The sequence below is a fragment of the Hippopotamus amphibius genome, chromosome X (assembly GCF_030028045.1).
Source record: "Hippopotamus amphibius kiboko isolate mHipAmp2 chromosome X, mHipAmp2.hap2, whole genome shotgun sequence".
Taxonomy (NCBI): Eukaryota; Metazoa; Chordata; class Mammalia; order Artiodactyla; family Hippopotamidae; genus Hippopotamus; species Hippopotamus amphibius.
In genome coordinates this window covers 61,786,049-61,800,011 of record NC_080203.1, presented here as the reverse complement: position 1 = coordinate 61,800,011, position 13,963 = coordinate 61,786,049, and the positions used below count along the sequence as shown (strand labels likewise).

The following is a 13,963-nucleotide window of genomic DNA, read 5'->3' as shown; positions in this document are numbered from 1 at the left end:
AAGCTTGAGGAGTTCCCTGGTGGTCCAGTGGTTAGGACTCCACACTTTCACTGCTGTTGGCCCTATGAGACTTGTCCTAGGTAAACAAGGGAGTCATCTACCAGTCTATCTAAGTTATATGGGGAAGTATGATTCTTTGCAGTTAGCTATTTTCTGAAACACAAAAGGATGTGTGTGTGATGGGGGGAAGGGGGGCCCTTGAGTCACTGTTTTCAAGAACACAGGGCTCAGGTAAAGTTTAACATTGTTAGTTTGTATATTAAGGACATTTTCCTTGGGTAATACCCAGAGGGCACAGTCACATGTACCAACAATATCTCTTCTCTTACAAAGCACTTAGATCTATGAATCCTTCTCCTTATTTATAGTTAGTTGGGTGGGGGAGTGGGGAAAATCACACTTGGCCAATGGGGTTTTCACAGAACAGTGCTTTTCAGTGTGTTGGCAATTTTCATGTCTGTACAAACTCTTGTTTTTTTTTGTTTTTTTTTTTGCTTGGTTTGGTTTTCCTTTTTTGATTTTTAATATAGTGTTTTATGTATCAAAGTATATTATGAACATACTTAAATATCAAATTGTAGTGAAAGGTTTTTAATGAAATACAGTAGCCCCTTGCTCCAACTCTTCCTAGCTCTCATCTCCAGAGGCAGATGTTTTATTTTTTAAAAATTTTTATTGGAGTATTTTTGATTTACAGTGTTGTTAGTTTCAGGTGTGCAGCAAAGTGATTCTGTAATATGTATACCTGTGCCCACTTTTTAGATTCTTTTCCCATAAAGGTCATTACAGAGTATTGAACAGAGTTCCCTGTGCTATACATCTGATGGTGATGTTCATACTTCTAAACAATTATACATATAGAAAAAACTTTTTCTTGGTTCATTAATTTTAAACTTATTGACTTCCTATTATAATAAGACTTAGCTATCTTGTACCTCTTCCTCTCCTTTCCCAAATGCACATCTTCCACTCCTCCCAATACATATGTAAATCACTCTATGTTGCTTAAATAATTAATCAGCATGCTCATAATTATTACTATGTAAATATTTACTGGATAGCCAAGTCTTATCATCATATATATTTATTTACATTTTGCATATTGTCAGGCTATTATTTGCCTAGTTCCCTTGCATAATTTTCCAGGTGTTCTTAATTCTTTCTAGATGCACCATCCCATTATCTATCATAGTACCTGCCCTACTGATTTTAATTTTCTTGGATACCTCCTTCCTGGGACCTCCATCATTCTGCTCTAATCTAGACAGAATGCTCTCTGCAGGTTTGCCATATAGTTGCTACCCTAAGACTAATCTTCACAGCTCTCTTGAGTAAGACTCATTGATCCCTAAACAGCTGGTACACACCTGTATGGCAGAGTAGCCAGCCTCCCTCTTGATTGTTTCAGAATCCATTCTCAATAGTCAATGTCATAAATATTTTTAACATCATCTTAAGGAACTCAATGTCTTGTTCTTTCTTACTGTATATCTCTGTATAGCAGGCAAACATATTCTTATGTTACATTTTCTAAAGACCTCCCTATTTCCCACCCTTGATCTCTACTATAAATGCTTTCTAGGTTCTGAAATTTTCTGGGGTTTTGTGGGGTCATATTAGCTCTTTTTTCTATCTTACAACAACTTGTCATTGTAACCCATTGTACACTGATGTCCCTTCATCATCTTTGTCTTTTGCGATTTGCACAATTTTCATGTAACTTCTTTAATTATTAAAACATGACTGTAATGCAAAAAGCTGTTGAAACATAAATGATAATGATACTGACTGCAATTTAGAAGGAAAAATATTGTAAAATATTCCTATAGATTCTTGCTTTAAAAAGCCCTTTGCCTTTAAAGCTTTTGCCATTATAGATTTAAGTCAAATAAAAGTACTAAGAATAATCTTCTTACATGAAATTTTATAGTCAAATTAAGTCCTCTGAACAGAAATTACTTATTTAAACATCCAATATTTTAACAAAGTTGGAAATAACTTCGATCAAATTTCAGGTTAAAATTAGATACTAATTGTATGGAAGACATTATATCTATTATATAGAGAGGGAAAATATTTCAGAAACATTACATATCAATGCTTGGTATATAACCCAGAAAAGCACAGCTTCAGGAACACTTCGAAGGCTTTGGGAAGAGAAAACAGCATAGCTCTAGTAAAGTCAAATTCAAGAATATAATCAGTACAATACACAAAATATAATTCTACTTAATAAGTTAGATAAGATATCAGAAAAAATATTTTTAAAATATTTTTTATTGAAGTAGAGTTGCTTTACAATGTTGTGTTAGTTTCTAATGTACAGCAAAGTGAATCAGCTATACGTATACATATATATCCCCTTTTTGGATTTCCTTCCCATTTATGTCACTGCAGAGAACTGAGTAGAGTTAGCTGTGCCACACAGTAGGTTCTCATTAGTTACCTATTTTATACATAGCATCAATAGTGCATATATGTCATTCCCCATCTCCCAATACAATGCACCCTTCCTTTTCCCCCTTGGTGTCCATATGTTTATACTCTACATCTGTGTCTCTATTTCTGCTTTGCCAATAAGACCTATACCATCTATACTACCAGAAAACTACTAGAGCTAATCAATGAATTTATAAAGTTGCAGGATACAAAATTAATACACAGAAATCTCCTGCATTTCTATACACTAACAATGAAAGATCAGAGAGAAATTAAGGAAACAATCCCATTCACCATTGCAACAAAAAGAACAAAATACCTAGGAATTACCTGAGGAGGTAAAAGACCTGTACTCAGAAAAGTATAAGACACTGGAGAAAGCAATCAAAGATGACCCAGACAGATGGAGAAATATACCATGTTCTTGGACTGGAAGAATCAACATTGTGAAAATGACTATACTACCCAAAGCAATTTACAGATTCAATGCAATCCTGATCAAGTTACCAATGGCATTTCTCACAGAACTAGAACAAAAAATTTTACAATCTGTATGGCAACACAAAATACCTCAAATAGCCAAAGCAATCTTGAGAAAGAAAAATGGAGCTGGAGTAATTGGACTCCCTGACTTCAGACTATACTGCAAAGCTACAGCAATCAAGACAGTATGGTATTGGCACAAAAACAGAAATATAGATCAATGGAACAGGGTAGAAAGCCCAGAGATAAACCCATGAACCTACAGTCACCTAATCTATGACAAAGGAGGCCAGAATATACAATGGGGAAAAGACAGCCTTTGCAATAAGTGGTGCTGGGAAAACTGGACAACTGCATGTAAAAGAATGAAATTAGAACATTCCCTAACACCATACACAAAAATAAACTCAAACTGGATTAAATACCTAAATGTAAGGCTAGACACTATAAAATTCTTAGAGGCAAACATAGGCAGAACACTCTTTGACATAAATTGCAGCAAGATCTTTTTTTGGCCCACCTCCTAGAGTAATGAGAATAAAAACAAAAATAAACAAATGGGACTTAATTAAATCTAAAAGCTTTAGCACAGCAAAGGTAACCATAAACAAGACAAAAAGACAACCTGCAGAATGGGAGAAAATATTTGCAAACGAAGCAACTGGCAAAGGATTAATCTCCAAAATATACAAGCAGCTCATGCAGCTCAATATCAAAAAAACAAACAACTCAATCAAAAAAATGGGCAGAAGATCTAAATAGACATTCCTCCAAAGAAGACATACGGATCACCAAGAGGCACATGAAAAGATGTTCAACATCACTAATTATTAGAGAAAGGCAAATCAAAACTACAATGAGGTATCACATCACACTGGTCAGAATGGCCATCATAAAAGATTTACAAACAATAAATGCTGGAGAGGGTATGGAGAAAAGGGTACCCTGCTGCACTGTTGGTGGGAATGCAAATTGATACAACCACTATGGAGAACAGTATGGAGGTTCCTTAAAAAAACTAAAAAGAGAGCTACCATATGGTCCAGCAATCCTGCTACTGGGCATATACCCAGAGAAAACCATAATTCAAAAAGACACATGCACCACAATGTTCACTGCAGCACTATTTACAATAGACAGGCCATGGAAGCAACCTAAATATCCATCAACAGAGGAATGGATAAAGAAGATGTGATACATATATTAATGGAATATTACTCAGCCATAAAAAGGAATGAAATTGGGTCATTTGTAGAGGTGTGGATGGACCTAGAGTCTGTCATACAGAGTGAATTCAGTCAGAAAGAGAAAATCAAATATGTTATATAACACATATATGTGGAATCTAGAAAAATGTATAAGTGATCTTGTTGGCAAAGCAGAAATAGAGACAGATGTAGAAAAACTTTAAAATGAAGATGGATTACCACATTCAAGAGTAGAATGTATTATTTGCAGCTATTTGTACTTATTTTTAGTTTTTCATTTTGTTTATTCTTCCTAACAGAGCCTTTATGTAAACTTGTTCTATTTTTATGTTTCTTTCCTTCCACCCTAATTCGGCTCATCAATTTCTAATGAGAACTAGAATCCTTTTAGACCCAAGGGCAACTTTCTGTCCCAACTGGTTCTCCTTTCTGCAAAATAATACCAGCACAGCTCTTCACAAAAACTCAAATTTAAATAATATCTAATATAATTTCCAAATAAGGCGTGTTATTCAACGCATGACTCCTTACTCAACTTTTCATGATATACCTTATGTGTGACATCGCTCTCCCAATAGAAGTTTTTTGAGGGCAGTTATTATTCATTCATTTATCAATATTGAATACCAACTATTCATCAGGCACTGTGCTGGGCATTAAGAGATACAATAATGAACAAAACAGACTCTGCCTCTCACATGTACCTAAGAACACATGTGCAGGATTCAGATAAACCTGGATTTGAATCTCACTACTACTACCTGTGTGACATTAATGATTTCCACTTCATAATCTCAACTGCATGAGTTTCCAGACACACAGTGAGACTTCAATATATGTTAGCTACTATCATAAAAATAAATATTACCATTATTATTATTAGTTTTTTTTTGCTTGTTATGCATCTTTGAGTATCTGTGCATGTGTTAAGTGTATTAAGCAAATAAACAAAAATTAATTATACACCTTAGCACTAAGGAACAAATAAGGAGAAAACCATTTAATCAGGAAGTGGATATTTTTTCATTTCTAAAGTATAATGTAATTGAAAAAGATTCTTAGGAAAAAGAGTGACAAACTGAAAGCTGATGAAAGCAAATTATAAAGAAGGTGACTAAGAATGCATTTTTAGAATATACTGTGTCCTTCCTTTTTTATTAAAATGAAGTTGAGGTTTCAATGCCACTTTAATAGCAATCCCTCCTAAATATATATGGTTTGATAATGGCTTTGGGAATGCTTATGAGACTATTAGACTTGAAAATCAAAGAGCTTCCAATATACAAACAAGGCTCCATCTGAGATGCAGGCAGATGACAGTTTAAATGACAGTAAATGGAAATTAGAGATTAGATGAAGAGAAATGTGAATGTAGATTTAAAAAAAAAACGGTGATCTTAAAATGTGCTAAACTTCTGGAACAAAATAATGTGGAAGTGTTCAAAGATCCTAAAGAGAAAGTAATAGAAGACTCTTTGGATTATTTCAAAGGAGAAAAAGTCTCACTTTGAGATTGATTTAAAGTGTTTTTTATTGTACTTAGAAATACTCACCTGAGTATTTTGAGGTAAAAGTGTTTTTGCAAATTTAATATCATTTGTTATTCTCTCACACAAGGATCTTCAAGTCCTTTATAACATAATTTTATAAATCCAGTAAAAATAGGATGGGCAATCATAACAATATATAGCCAAAGTGTTAAGATTTCTATAGACAATGTAAGTGCTGAAGAGGTGGGCATAGTTACAATGGAATGACATGGCTCAAACACAGGTATTGTATTTGATCTAGCAAGGGAACTGGAAATAAAGAAAGAAATTCCTTTCCATGTGGAAAACTACTAGTCTGTTTGAATATTATACTGTATCAGGTCACAAGGGCCTTCTTATAGCCAGAAGATGCTCAAAAAATTATCAACAGCGAGAGATTTTCTTCAATGTGATTGAATAAAATAGATTCTTCAAATAATATATGAAAGAAACATTGAAGGGGAAAAAGTTTCCTTCTTCAAAAATAAATGACTACAGTCACAACGAACTTGTTTGTTACCTGACTGCAATTTCCCAAGAAGATTTTGTCTACTGACGATACCTATTGAGGGCTATTGCTAACTAAACCACTTTAAAGAAGGCACAGATGTTTCTATGGAGCAATATAATTTTACCTCATGAAAGAATAAAACTTCAAAATGTCAATGATATTTTTCCTCCTCTAATATCATCCAATCTTTTCTTATATATTGAGTGTTTTTTATCAAGAGGAAAGAGTGCACACATAGAGTCATAGGGGATGTTGATTTAGACTGGATCTCCAAAGGATGCCACAATCCAAACATCCCAGTCAATTATCTTTGGGTGTGACCCATGAGAAAGAAAAATCTTTCATAAGGGTTGTCATTGACAGCAACGCAGAGAATACGTAAAGATCCCTCACCCTGGACATGTTTATAGGAGGTGAGTTGGTGTTGCTTAATCTAAGGAAACAGATGGGACTCTGGGGACATTTCCTCCCTGGAACTCCTGGACATGTTTTATCTTTTCATCATTGCCATGTATCTCCCCTCAACCATTCTTCAGTGCTGGATTAGAAAGTAGCTTAAGACACAGTTCTTAAAGTAGATTGGTGGTTGTCAGGAGCAGGCAGGTGTTGGGGATGGGGACGAGGAGATGTTGGTCAAAGGGTACAAAATTCCAGTTATAGGTGAATAAGTTCTGGGGATCTAACGTCCGCAGTTAGCAATACTGTAATATGTACTAGAAAATTGTTAAGAGAGTAGATCTTAAATATTCTCACACCAAAAAATGGTAATCATGTTAGAAGGATGTGTTAATTAACCTTATTATGGTAATCATTTTGCAATATATATGTATATCATGCCATCATATTGTACAGCTTAAACTAACACAATGTTATATGTTAATTATATCTCAATAAAGCTGAAAAAAAAAAGAAAAAAAGTGACTCTGGGCAATTTGCTCTAACTCTGGACAACATTCAAAGTAAATTGAAAGTTTTAATTTACACTATTAAGGTATTAAAGAAATTTAAATTGTACATCAAAAGGGAGACTTTGTACAGAAGGCACACGAGGTATTCAATAGGAATTTTCTAATTCAGTTCAACCCTTCGTATGTACCTTACACTTTTTCTCAGCTTTAATAGTCTATGGATCTATGATACTTTGAAACTTTCTCAAGATCACCAAGCTAGTAAGTGATAACACCAGGATGAAACACATATTATCTGACACTATTCCAAAGCTTTTCCTACAGGATCATGGAAAGAGTTTGCAAAATAAAGGATATAACAGTAAATTTAAGACAAGAAGAAACAAGCCTATTGAAATAGAGCTTAAATGTGTTTTCAATCTCTGAAATCATTTTATATTTTTCTCTTAAATACAATTTAAACACACCAAAATGCACTTTTAAGTGTAAAAGTTGATTAGATTTTTAAATTTTTATTTATTTACATTTTTATTGAAGTATAGTTGATTTATATACATTGATTAGATTTTTAAAATGTAAACATGATGCTAGTAAAAGTACAGAAAATTTCCATAACCCCAGGAAACTTCCTTATTCCTGCTTTTAGTAAATCCCAACACCCATAGGCAAACACTATTCTTATTTTTAATAGCAGGGACAGGTTTTACCTGTTCCTGAACATCTTAAAAGTGGAATCATACAGTATGTACAATTCTGTACCTTGCTTTTTTTACTCAGCATAATGTTTTTTATATTCATCCATGCTTTGCCATCTATTAGTAGTTCACATTTTTTTTTCTTTTTTTCAGAATAGTAATCCATTGTATGAAAATCAATAATTTGCTTATCTATTGTCCTGAGTAAAAAAGTAGAACTGCTGGGTCATAGGATAGGCATATGTTTAACTTTACAAGTAATTGTCAAAAACTTTTTCCAAAGTGACTGTACAGTTTTCCAGTCCCACCAACAATATGTGGTAGTCCCATTTAATTCACATCTTAAATATTTGGTATTTGTTGGCCTTTCTAATTTAGACATTTTAGTAGGTATGAAATCATATCTCATATTGGATTTAATTTGCAGTTAGCTGCTAAATAACAATATTTTGCACATTTTCATGTCTTTAATGACTATTTTATATCTTTTCAAAGTGTCTATTCAGTCTTTTAGCCATCTTTTTTAGAGTTTTTCTTTTGGTTATTATTGAATTGTAGAATTCCTTATATATCTTGGAATAAATTATTTTTCATATATATGTATTGCAATTTCTTTTTCAATCTGTGGTTTGCCTATTCATGCTTTTAAACTTTTAAAAATTGAGGTATAACTGACATACAACATTATATTGGTTTCAGGTGCAGAATATAATGATTTGATATTTGTAATTTGTACACCTTGCAAAATGACCACTACAATAAGTCTAGTTAAAATCTCTCACATTACATGGTTATAAAAAATTAGAAATTTAAGATCTACTCTTTTAGGAACTTTCAGTTATGCCATAGAGTATTATAGACTATAGTCACAGTGCTATACATTATGTCCCCATGATTTACTTATTTTATAACTGGAAGTTTGTAACCTTTGACCCCCATCACCCATTTTACCCAACCCCCACCCTCACCTATGGCAACCACCAATCTGTTCTCTGTATCTATGAGCTTGTTATTTGTTTTTGCATTTTTTTTAGATTCCACATATAAGTGAGATCATTTGTCTTTCTCTTTCTGACATATTTCACTTGACATAATAGCCTCAAGGCCCATCTATGTTGTGGCAAATAGAAATATTTTATTCTTCTTTGTGACTGAATGTCATTCCATTGTGTGTCTCTGTGTGTGTGTCTGTGTGTGTGTGTGTATATACACACACATATATACATATAAACATACATACCACATCTTCTTTATCCATTCATCCACTGATGGACTTGTAGGTTGTTTCTAAGTTGGTGCTGTCTGGGGCAATGCATATAAGTTGGGGTAAACTATAGACTAGCTAAAATCTTGGGAGGAAAGGCTGAGGAATATGATGCTTTGCTGCTAAGTGCTTTGGAAAACTCTGAGACATTCTTGAGAATCTAGAAGGACACACATGCCCAGGGTTCTGTACATGCTCAGGAAAGGTCTAAGAAAGCATTAAGCTGCTACCTCTGGTTAAGCTAGAGGGTCTGTACAAGTAGGAAGTAAAGGATAAGGCATAGTGGTAAACTACAAGACTGAATGCTGAGGGTGTGCCATAACATGCATACAGAATGCCTCAGCAAAGACTGGGAAACTTATTAGTCCCAGATGTTTAAGGAAGTCTCTGTGGAATCACTAGGTGATCACCAAGGTAATTGAGTAGACCTCAGTGGCTATAAAGGACAAAGGACATAAGAGTGCAAAGAATTAGTTCTGATCCTGTGAACAAACAAACAGTAAGAAGAATGATATAGCCCATGGGGGGAGAAATCCGATTTTCAGAGTTGTCACATTATATTTTTTAAAATGTCCAGTTTTCGACACAAAATTACAGAACATGTAAAGAAAAAAGAAAGTATGGCCAATGACAGAAGAAAAAGAAAAGAAAAAAAATTGATGGAATTAACTGTCCCGGGGGAGGGGGGTGGAACACAAAGCATTTACTAAAAAAAGTTTTTAAATCAACTATTTTAAACATGTTCAAAGAGCTAAAGTAAACAAAGAACTAAAGGAATCAAGAACTATGTACTAAGAAACAGAGAAAACAGAGAAGATCAACAAAAGGATAGTATGAAGAGGAACCAAGCAGACATTCTGGAGATTAAAAGTACAATAAGTAAAATGAAAAATTCAGTAGAGAAGCCCAAGAGCAGAGTTTTTATCAGACAGAAGAATCATTGACCTTGAAGACAGGTCAATTGAGATTATGCAGTCAGAGGAACAGAAAAACAAAATAGTGAACACAAATGACTAGAGCCTCAGAAACCTTTGGAACAATATCAAACATATAAATACATGTATCATGGAAGTACAAGGAAAGAAGAGAGAGGAAGGAGCACCAAGAATATTTGATAAAATAATGGCTAAAACATTCCCAAAGTTGATTAAAAATATTAATCTATACATCCAAGAAGCTTAATTTTTTTCAATATTAAGGGCCATTAGTAATGGTAAAATATATTTTATCCAGAGTTTATAATTGCTAATTGCAACAGGTTATTCCAATAAAAGTATTCAGCCACTACTGAAACCAGAAACCCTGTAAAGTACTTTACTTTGAGCCAACTTTTCAATGCTACTAAAGAATTAAAGAGGTAGGAGTATTGATGACCCTGGAAGAGCTCACAGGGGACACAAGTTAGGGTTGTAAAGCTTCTGCTACTGAATCTGAAATAAAAACATACATGCTCTAATTCTAACAGATGAATCTGTTCACCACACCATACACACACTGTTTCTTTCATCTGAATGTGTTTTCACCTTGACATGAATTAACTTCCTGTTTATATTCTATCAGCTCACATACCTGACTCTTCTTAAAAACTTAAAGAGGGACATCAGTGACATGGCAAACTAGGAAGCTCCAGAGCCTCATTCCTCCATGCAAATTAGAAATGTATGACTATAGACAAGCTAAAATTACTTTGAAGAGGCTCTGGAAATCAAAGATCTACAGCAACTAAGCAAATGCCCAATCAAGAAATAGCCACATTCAAAGGTGTAAGAAGTTTTATGGTATTTTTTTTTGCCTTTTCCCCACATCCTCCCTGGTGTGGTGCAGCACCTTTGGGAGGAGGTGCTCCTATTACCAGACCCAAACCACATTCTAACCTGACTATTGGCTGCCTAAGAGACAGGTTTCTGTTTTGCCTAACTTGATGCTTAGATGGAGGAAGACTGTGGAAAGCAGTGGCAGCACTTGACTTGAAAATCAGAAGGTGGAACTTCAACACAGTTTAAATTTCCAGTTGATAGAAGCCATGAGAGGCAAAGGAAGGTGTTGAAGAGCATAAAAGTTGCAGCTGGCCTGCATACACATGGACACAAAGTGGGAAAATAAATTTTTAAAAAATCTAAGGTTTGAAGTAGAAGCCACATGAGATTCCACAGGAATCCACTTTTATAAGTAGTTGTGTATACAAGGAAATTGGAAAAAAAGCACACACAGACCCAAGCATAACACATACCAAGAAACAACCTGGGAAGGCTGTAAACCTTCACTGTGGGCTGAGCCCAAGATGAAAACCACATCTTACTAAGTAATGAAGGTCTTCCCCACCAGTTTGCAAAGCTAAGAGAGGTGGTTATTTTTACAAATAATGAATTTTCAACAAAGGATCACAAGGCATGCAAAGAAATAGGTAAATATTGCTCATAAAACGGATCAACATAAATCACCTGAAACCACCCAGAAGAAACACAGAAATCAGACTTACTAGACAAATGTTTTAAAATAATTGTCTTAAATGTGCACAGAAATAAAGGAAAACTATACATAAACAAAATGTAAATATCAACAAAGACATAGTTGTGAAAGGAACCAAACAAATTCAAGAGCTAAAAAAGATAATAAACTGAAAAATACATTGGAGGCATTAAGAAAGAAACTCAAAGGGACAGAAGAAAGAATCAGCAAACTTTAAGACAGGTCATGTGAAATTATGAAGTCTGAGGAGCAAAAAGATAAAAGAATGAGGAAAAGTGAATATATTCTAAAGGAATTATGAAACACTGTAGGTGAACCAATATATACATTATGGGAGTTGCAGAAGAAAAGAAAAAAGCCAATAGCAAGTCATTCCCTGTCAGTAATAATGTTCAATGCAAATGGATTAAAATCTTCAATCAAAAGATTCAGACTGGCAGAATGGATAAAAGAATAGGATCCAATTACATGTTACCTACTTTAGATCTAAGGATATGCATGGGTTGAAAGAGGATGTATAGAGAAAAAAAATTCCATGCAATCAGTAACCAAAGGAAAGCAGGGATATACTAATATCACTTTAAGACTTTAAGTCAAATAATGTTTTAAGGGACATTAAAGGACATTATATAATGATAAAAGTGTCAATTCACCAGGAAGATATATTAATAATAAACATATAAACCAAGGACTGAGGGTCTGAGGGATGTGAAAACAAACAAACATATATAAACCAACCATCAGAGCTCTAAATATATGAAGCAAATACTGACAGAACTGAAGGGAGAAAAAGAAAGAATAACAGCAGGAGACTTCAATATTCCACTTTCAATAATATATATAACAACCAGATAGAAGATCAAGAAGGAGATGGAGGACTTGGATTACACTATAAACCAATTGGACCTAACAGACATATATAGAATACTCTACTTAACGAGACTAAATGCACATTTTCTCAAGGGCACGTGAGACATTCTCCAGGAGAGATCATATGTTAAACCACAAAACAAGTCTCAATAAATTTAAAAAGACTGAGATCACACAAAGTATCTTTTTCAATCACAATAAAATAAACTAGAAAACAACAGCAGAAGGAAATTGGAAATAATACAAACATGATAAAAACAATCAACACACTAGGAACAGAAAGAAACTACCTCTATATATGAAAATACACATTTAAAAATCCCATAGCTAATAACATGTTCAATGATCAAAGATTGAAATTATTTCCTCTAAGATCAGGAACAAGACAAGAATGACTTCTTTTGTCATTTCTGTTTAACAAAGTACTGGAAGTCCTAGTCAGAGCAATTATGCTAGAAAAAGAAATGAAAATATCCAATTTGGAAAGGAAGGAGCAAAATTATCTCTGTTCATGGATGGATGACATGATCTTATATGTAGAAAACCCTAAAGAGTCCACACTCACAAAATACTGTTAGAACTAGTAAACAAATTCAGCAAAATTGCAGTATAGAAAATGAATACCAAAAATCAGTTTTGTGTCTATGGGTTTTGTTCATTTGCATCTACAATGAACAATCCAGAAAGAAAAATAAGAAAACAATTCCATTTACAATAGCATCAAAAAGAATAAAATACTTAGGGATAGACTTAACCAAGGAAACATAAGACCTGTACACTTAGAACTACAAAACATTGATGAAATAAATTAAAGATACATAAATGGAAAAATTTATTCATTAATTGGGAGACAATACTGTTAAGATGACAATACTAACCTAAACAATCCACAGATGGAATGCAATTCCTATCATAATCCTAATAATTTTTGGCATGAATAGTAAAATCAGTCTAAAATTTATACAGAATCTCAAGGGACTCTGAATAGCCAAAATAATCTTGCAAATGATGGACAAAATTAGAGGTCTCATATTTTGTGATTTCAAAACTTACTACAAAGCTACAGCAATGAAAACACTGTGGTTAGAGACATGGATGGACCTAGGGACTGTCATACAGAGTGAAGTAAGTCAGAAAGAGAAAAGCAAATGTCGTATGATAATGCATATATGCAGAATATAGAAAAATGGTACAGATAAACCTGTTTGCAAGGCAGAAATAGAGACACAGATGTAGATAACAAACATATGGACACCAAGTGGGGAAAGGAAGGTGGGTTGAGGTGGGATGAATTGGGAGATTGGGATTGCCATATATACATTACTAATAAGAAAAAAATATTAAATTGTACACTTTAAATACATGCAGTTTATTGTATGTCAATTATATCTCAATAAAAGTTCTTAAAACAATGAAAAAAACAAAAAAAAAACAAACAACAACAACAAAAAAACAAAACACTGTGGTACTAGCACAAAGACAAATACAAATACAGCTGACCCTTGAACATCATGGGTTTGAATTGGATGGGTCTACTTATATGCAGACTTTTTCAATAAATATACAGTTGGCCCTCTGTATTTGCAC

At 33.8% G+C, this 13,963-nt stretch overlaps 1 long non-coding RNA gene across 1 annotated transcript in view; it reads right to left on the bottom strand.

Moving 5' to 3' along the window:
- Positions 1-13,963, bottom strand: part of LOC130842508 (uncharacterized) — a 245,974-nt gene that overhangs the window by 395 nt on the left and 231,616 nt on the right. The gene's annotated exons all lie outside the window — the stretch shown is intronic.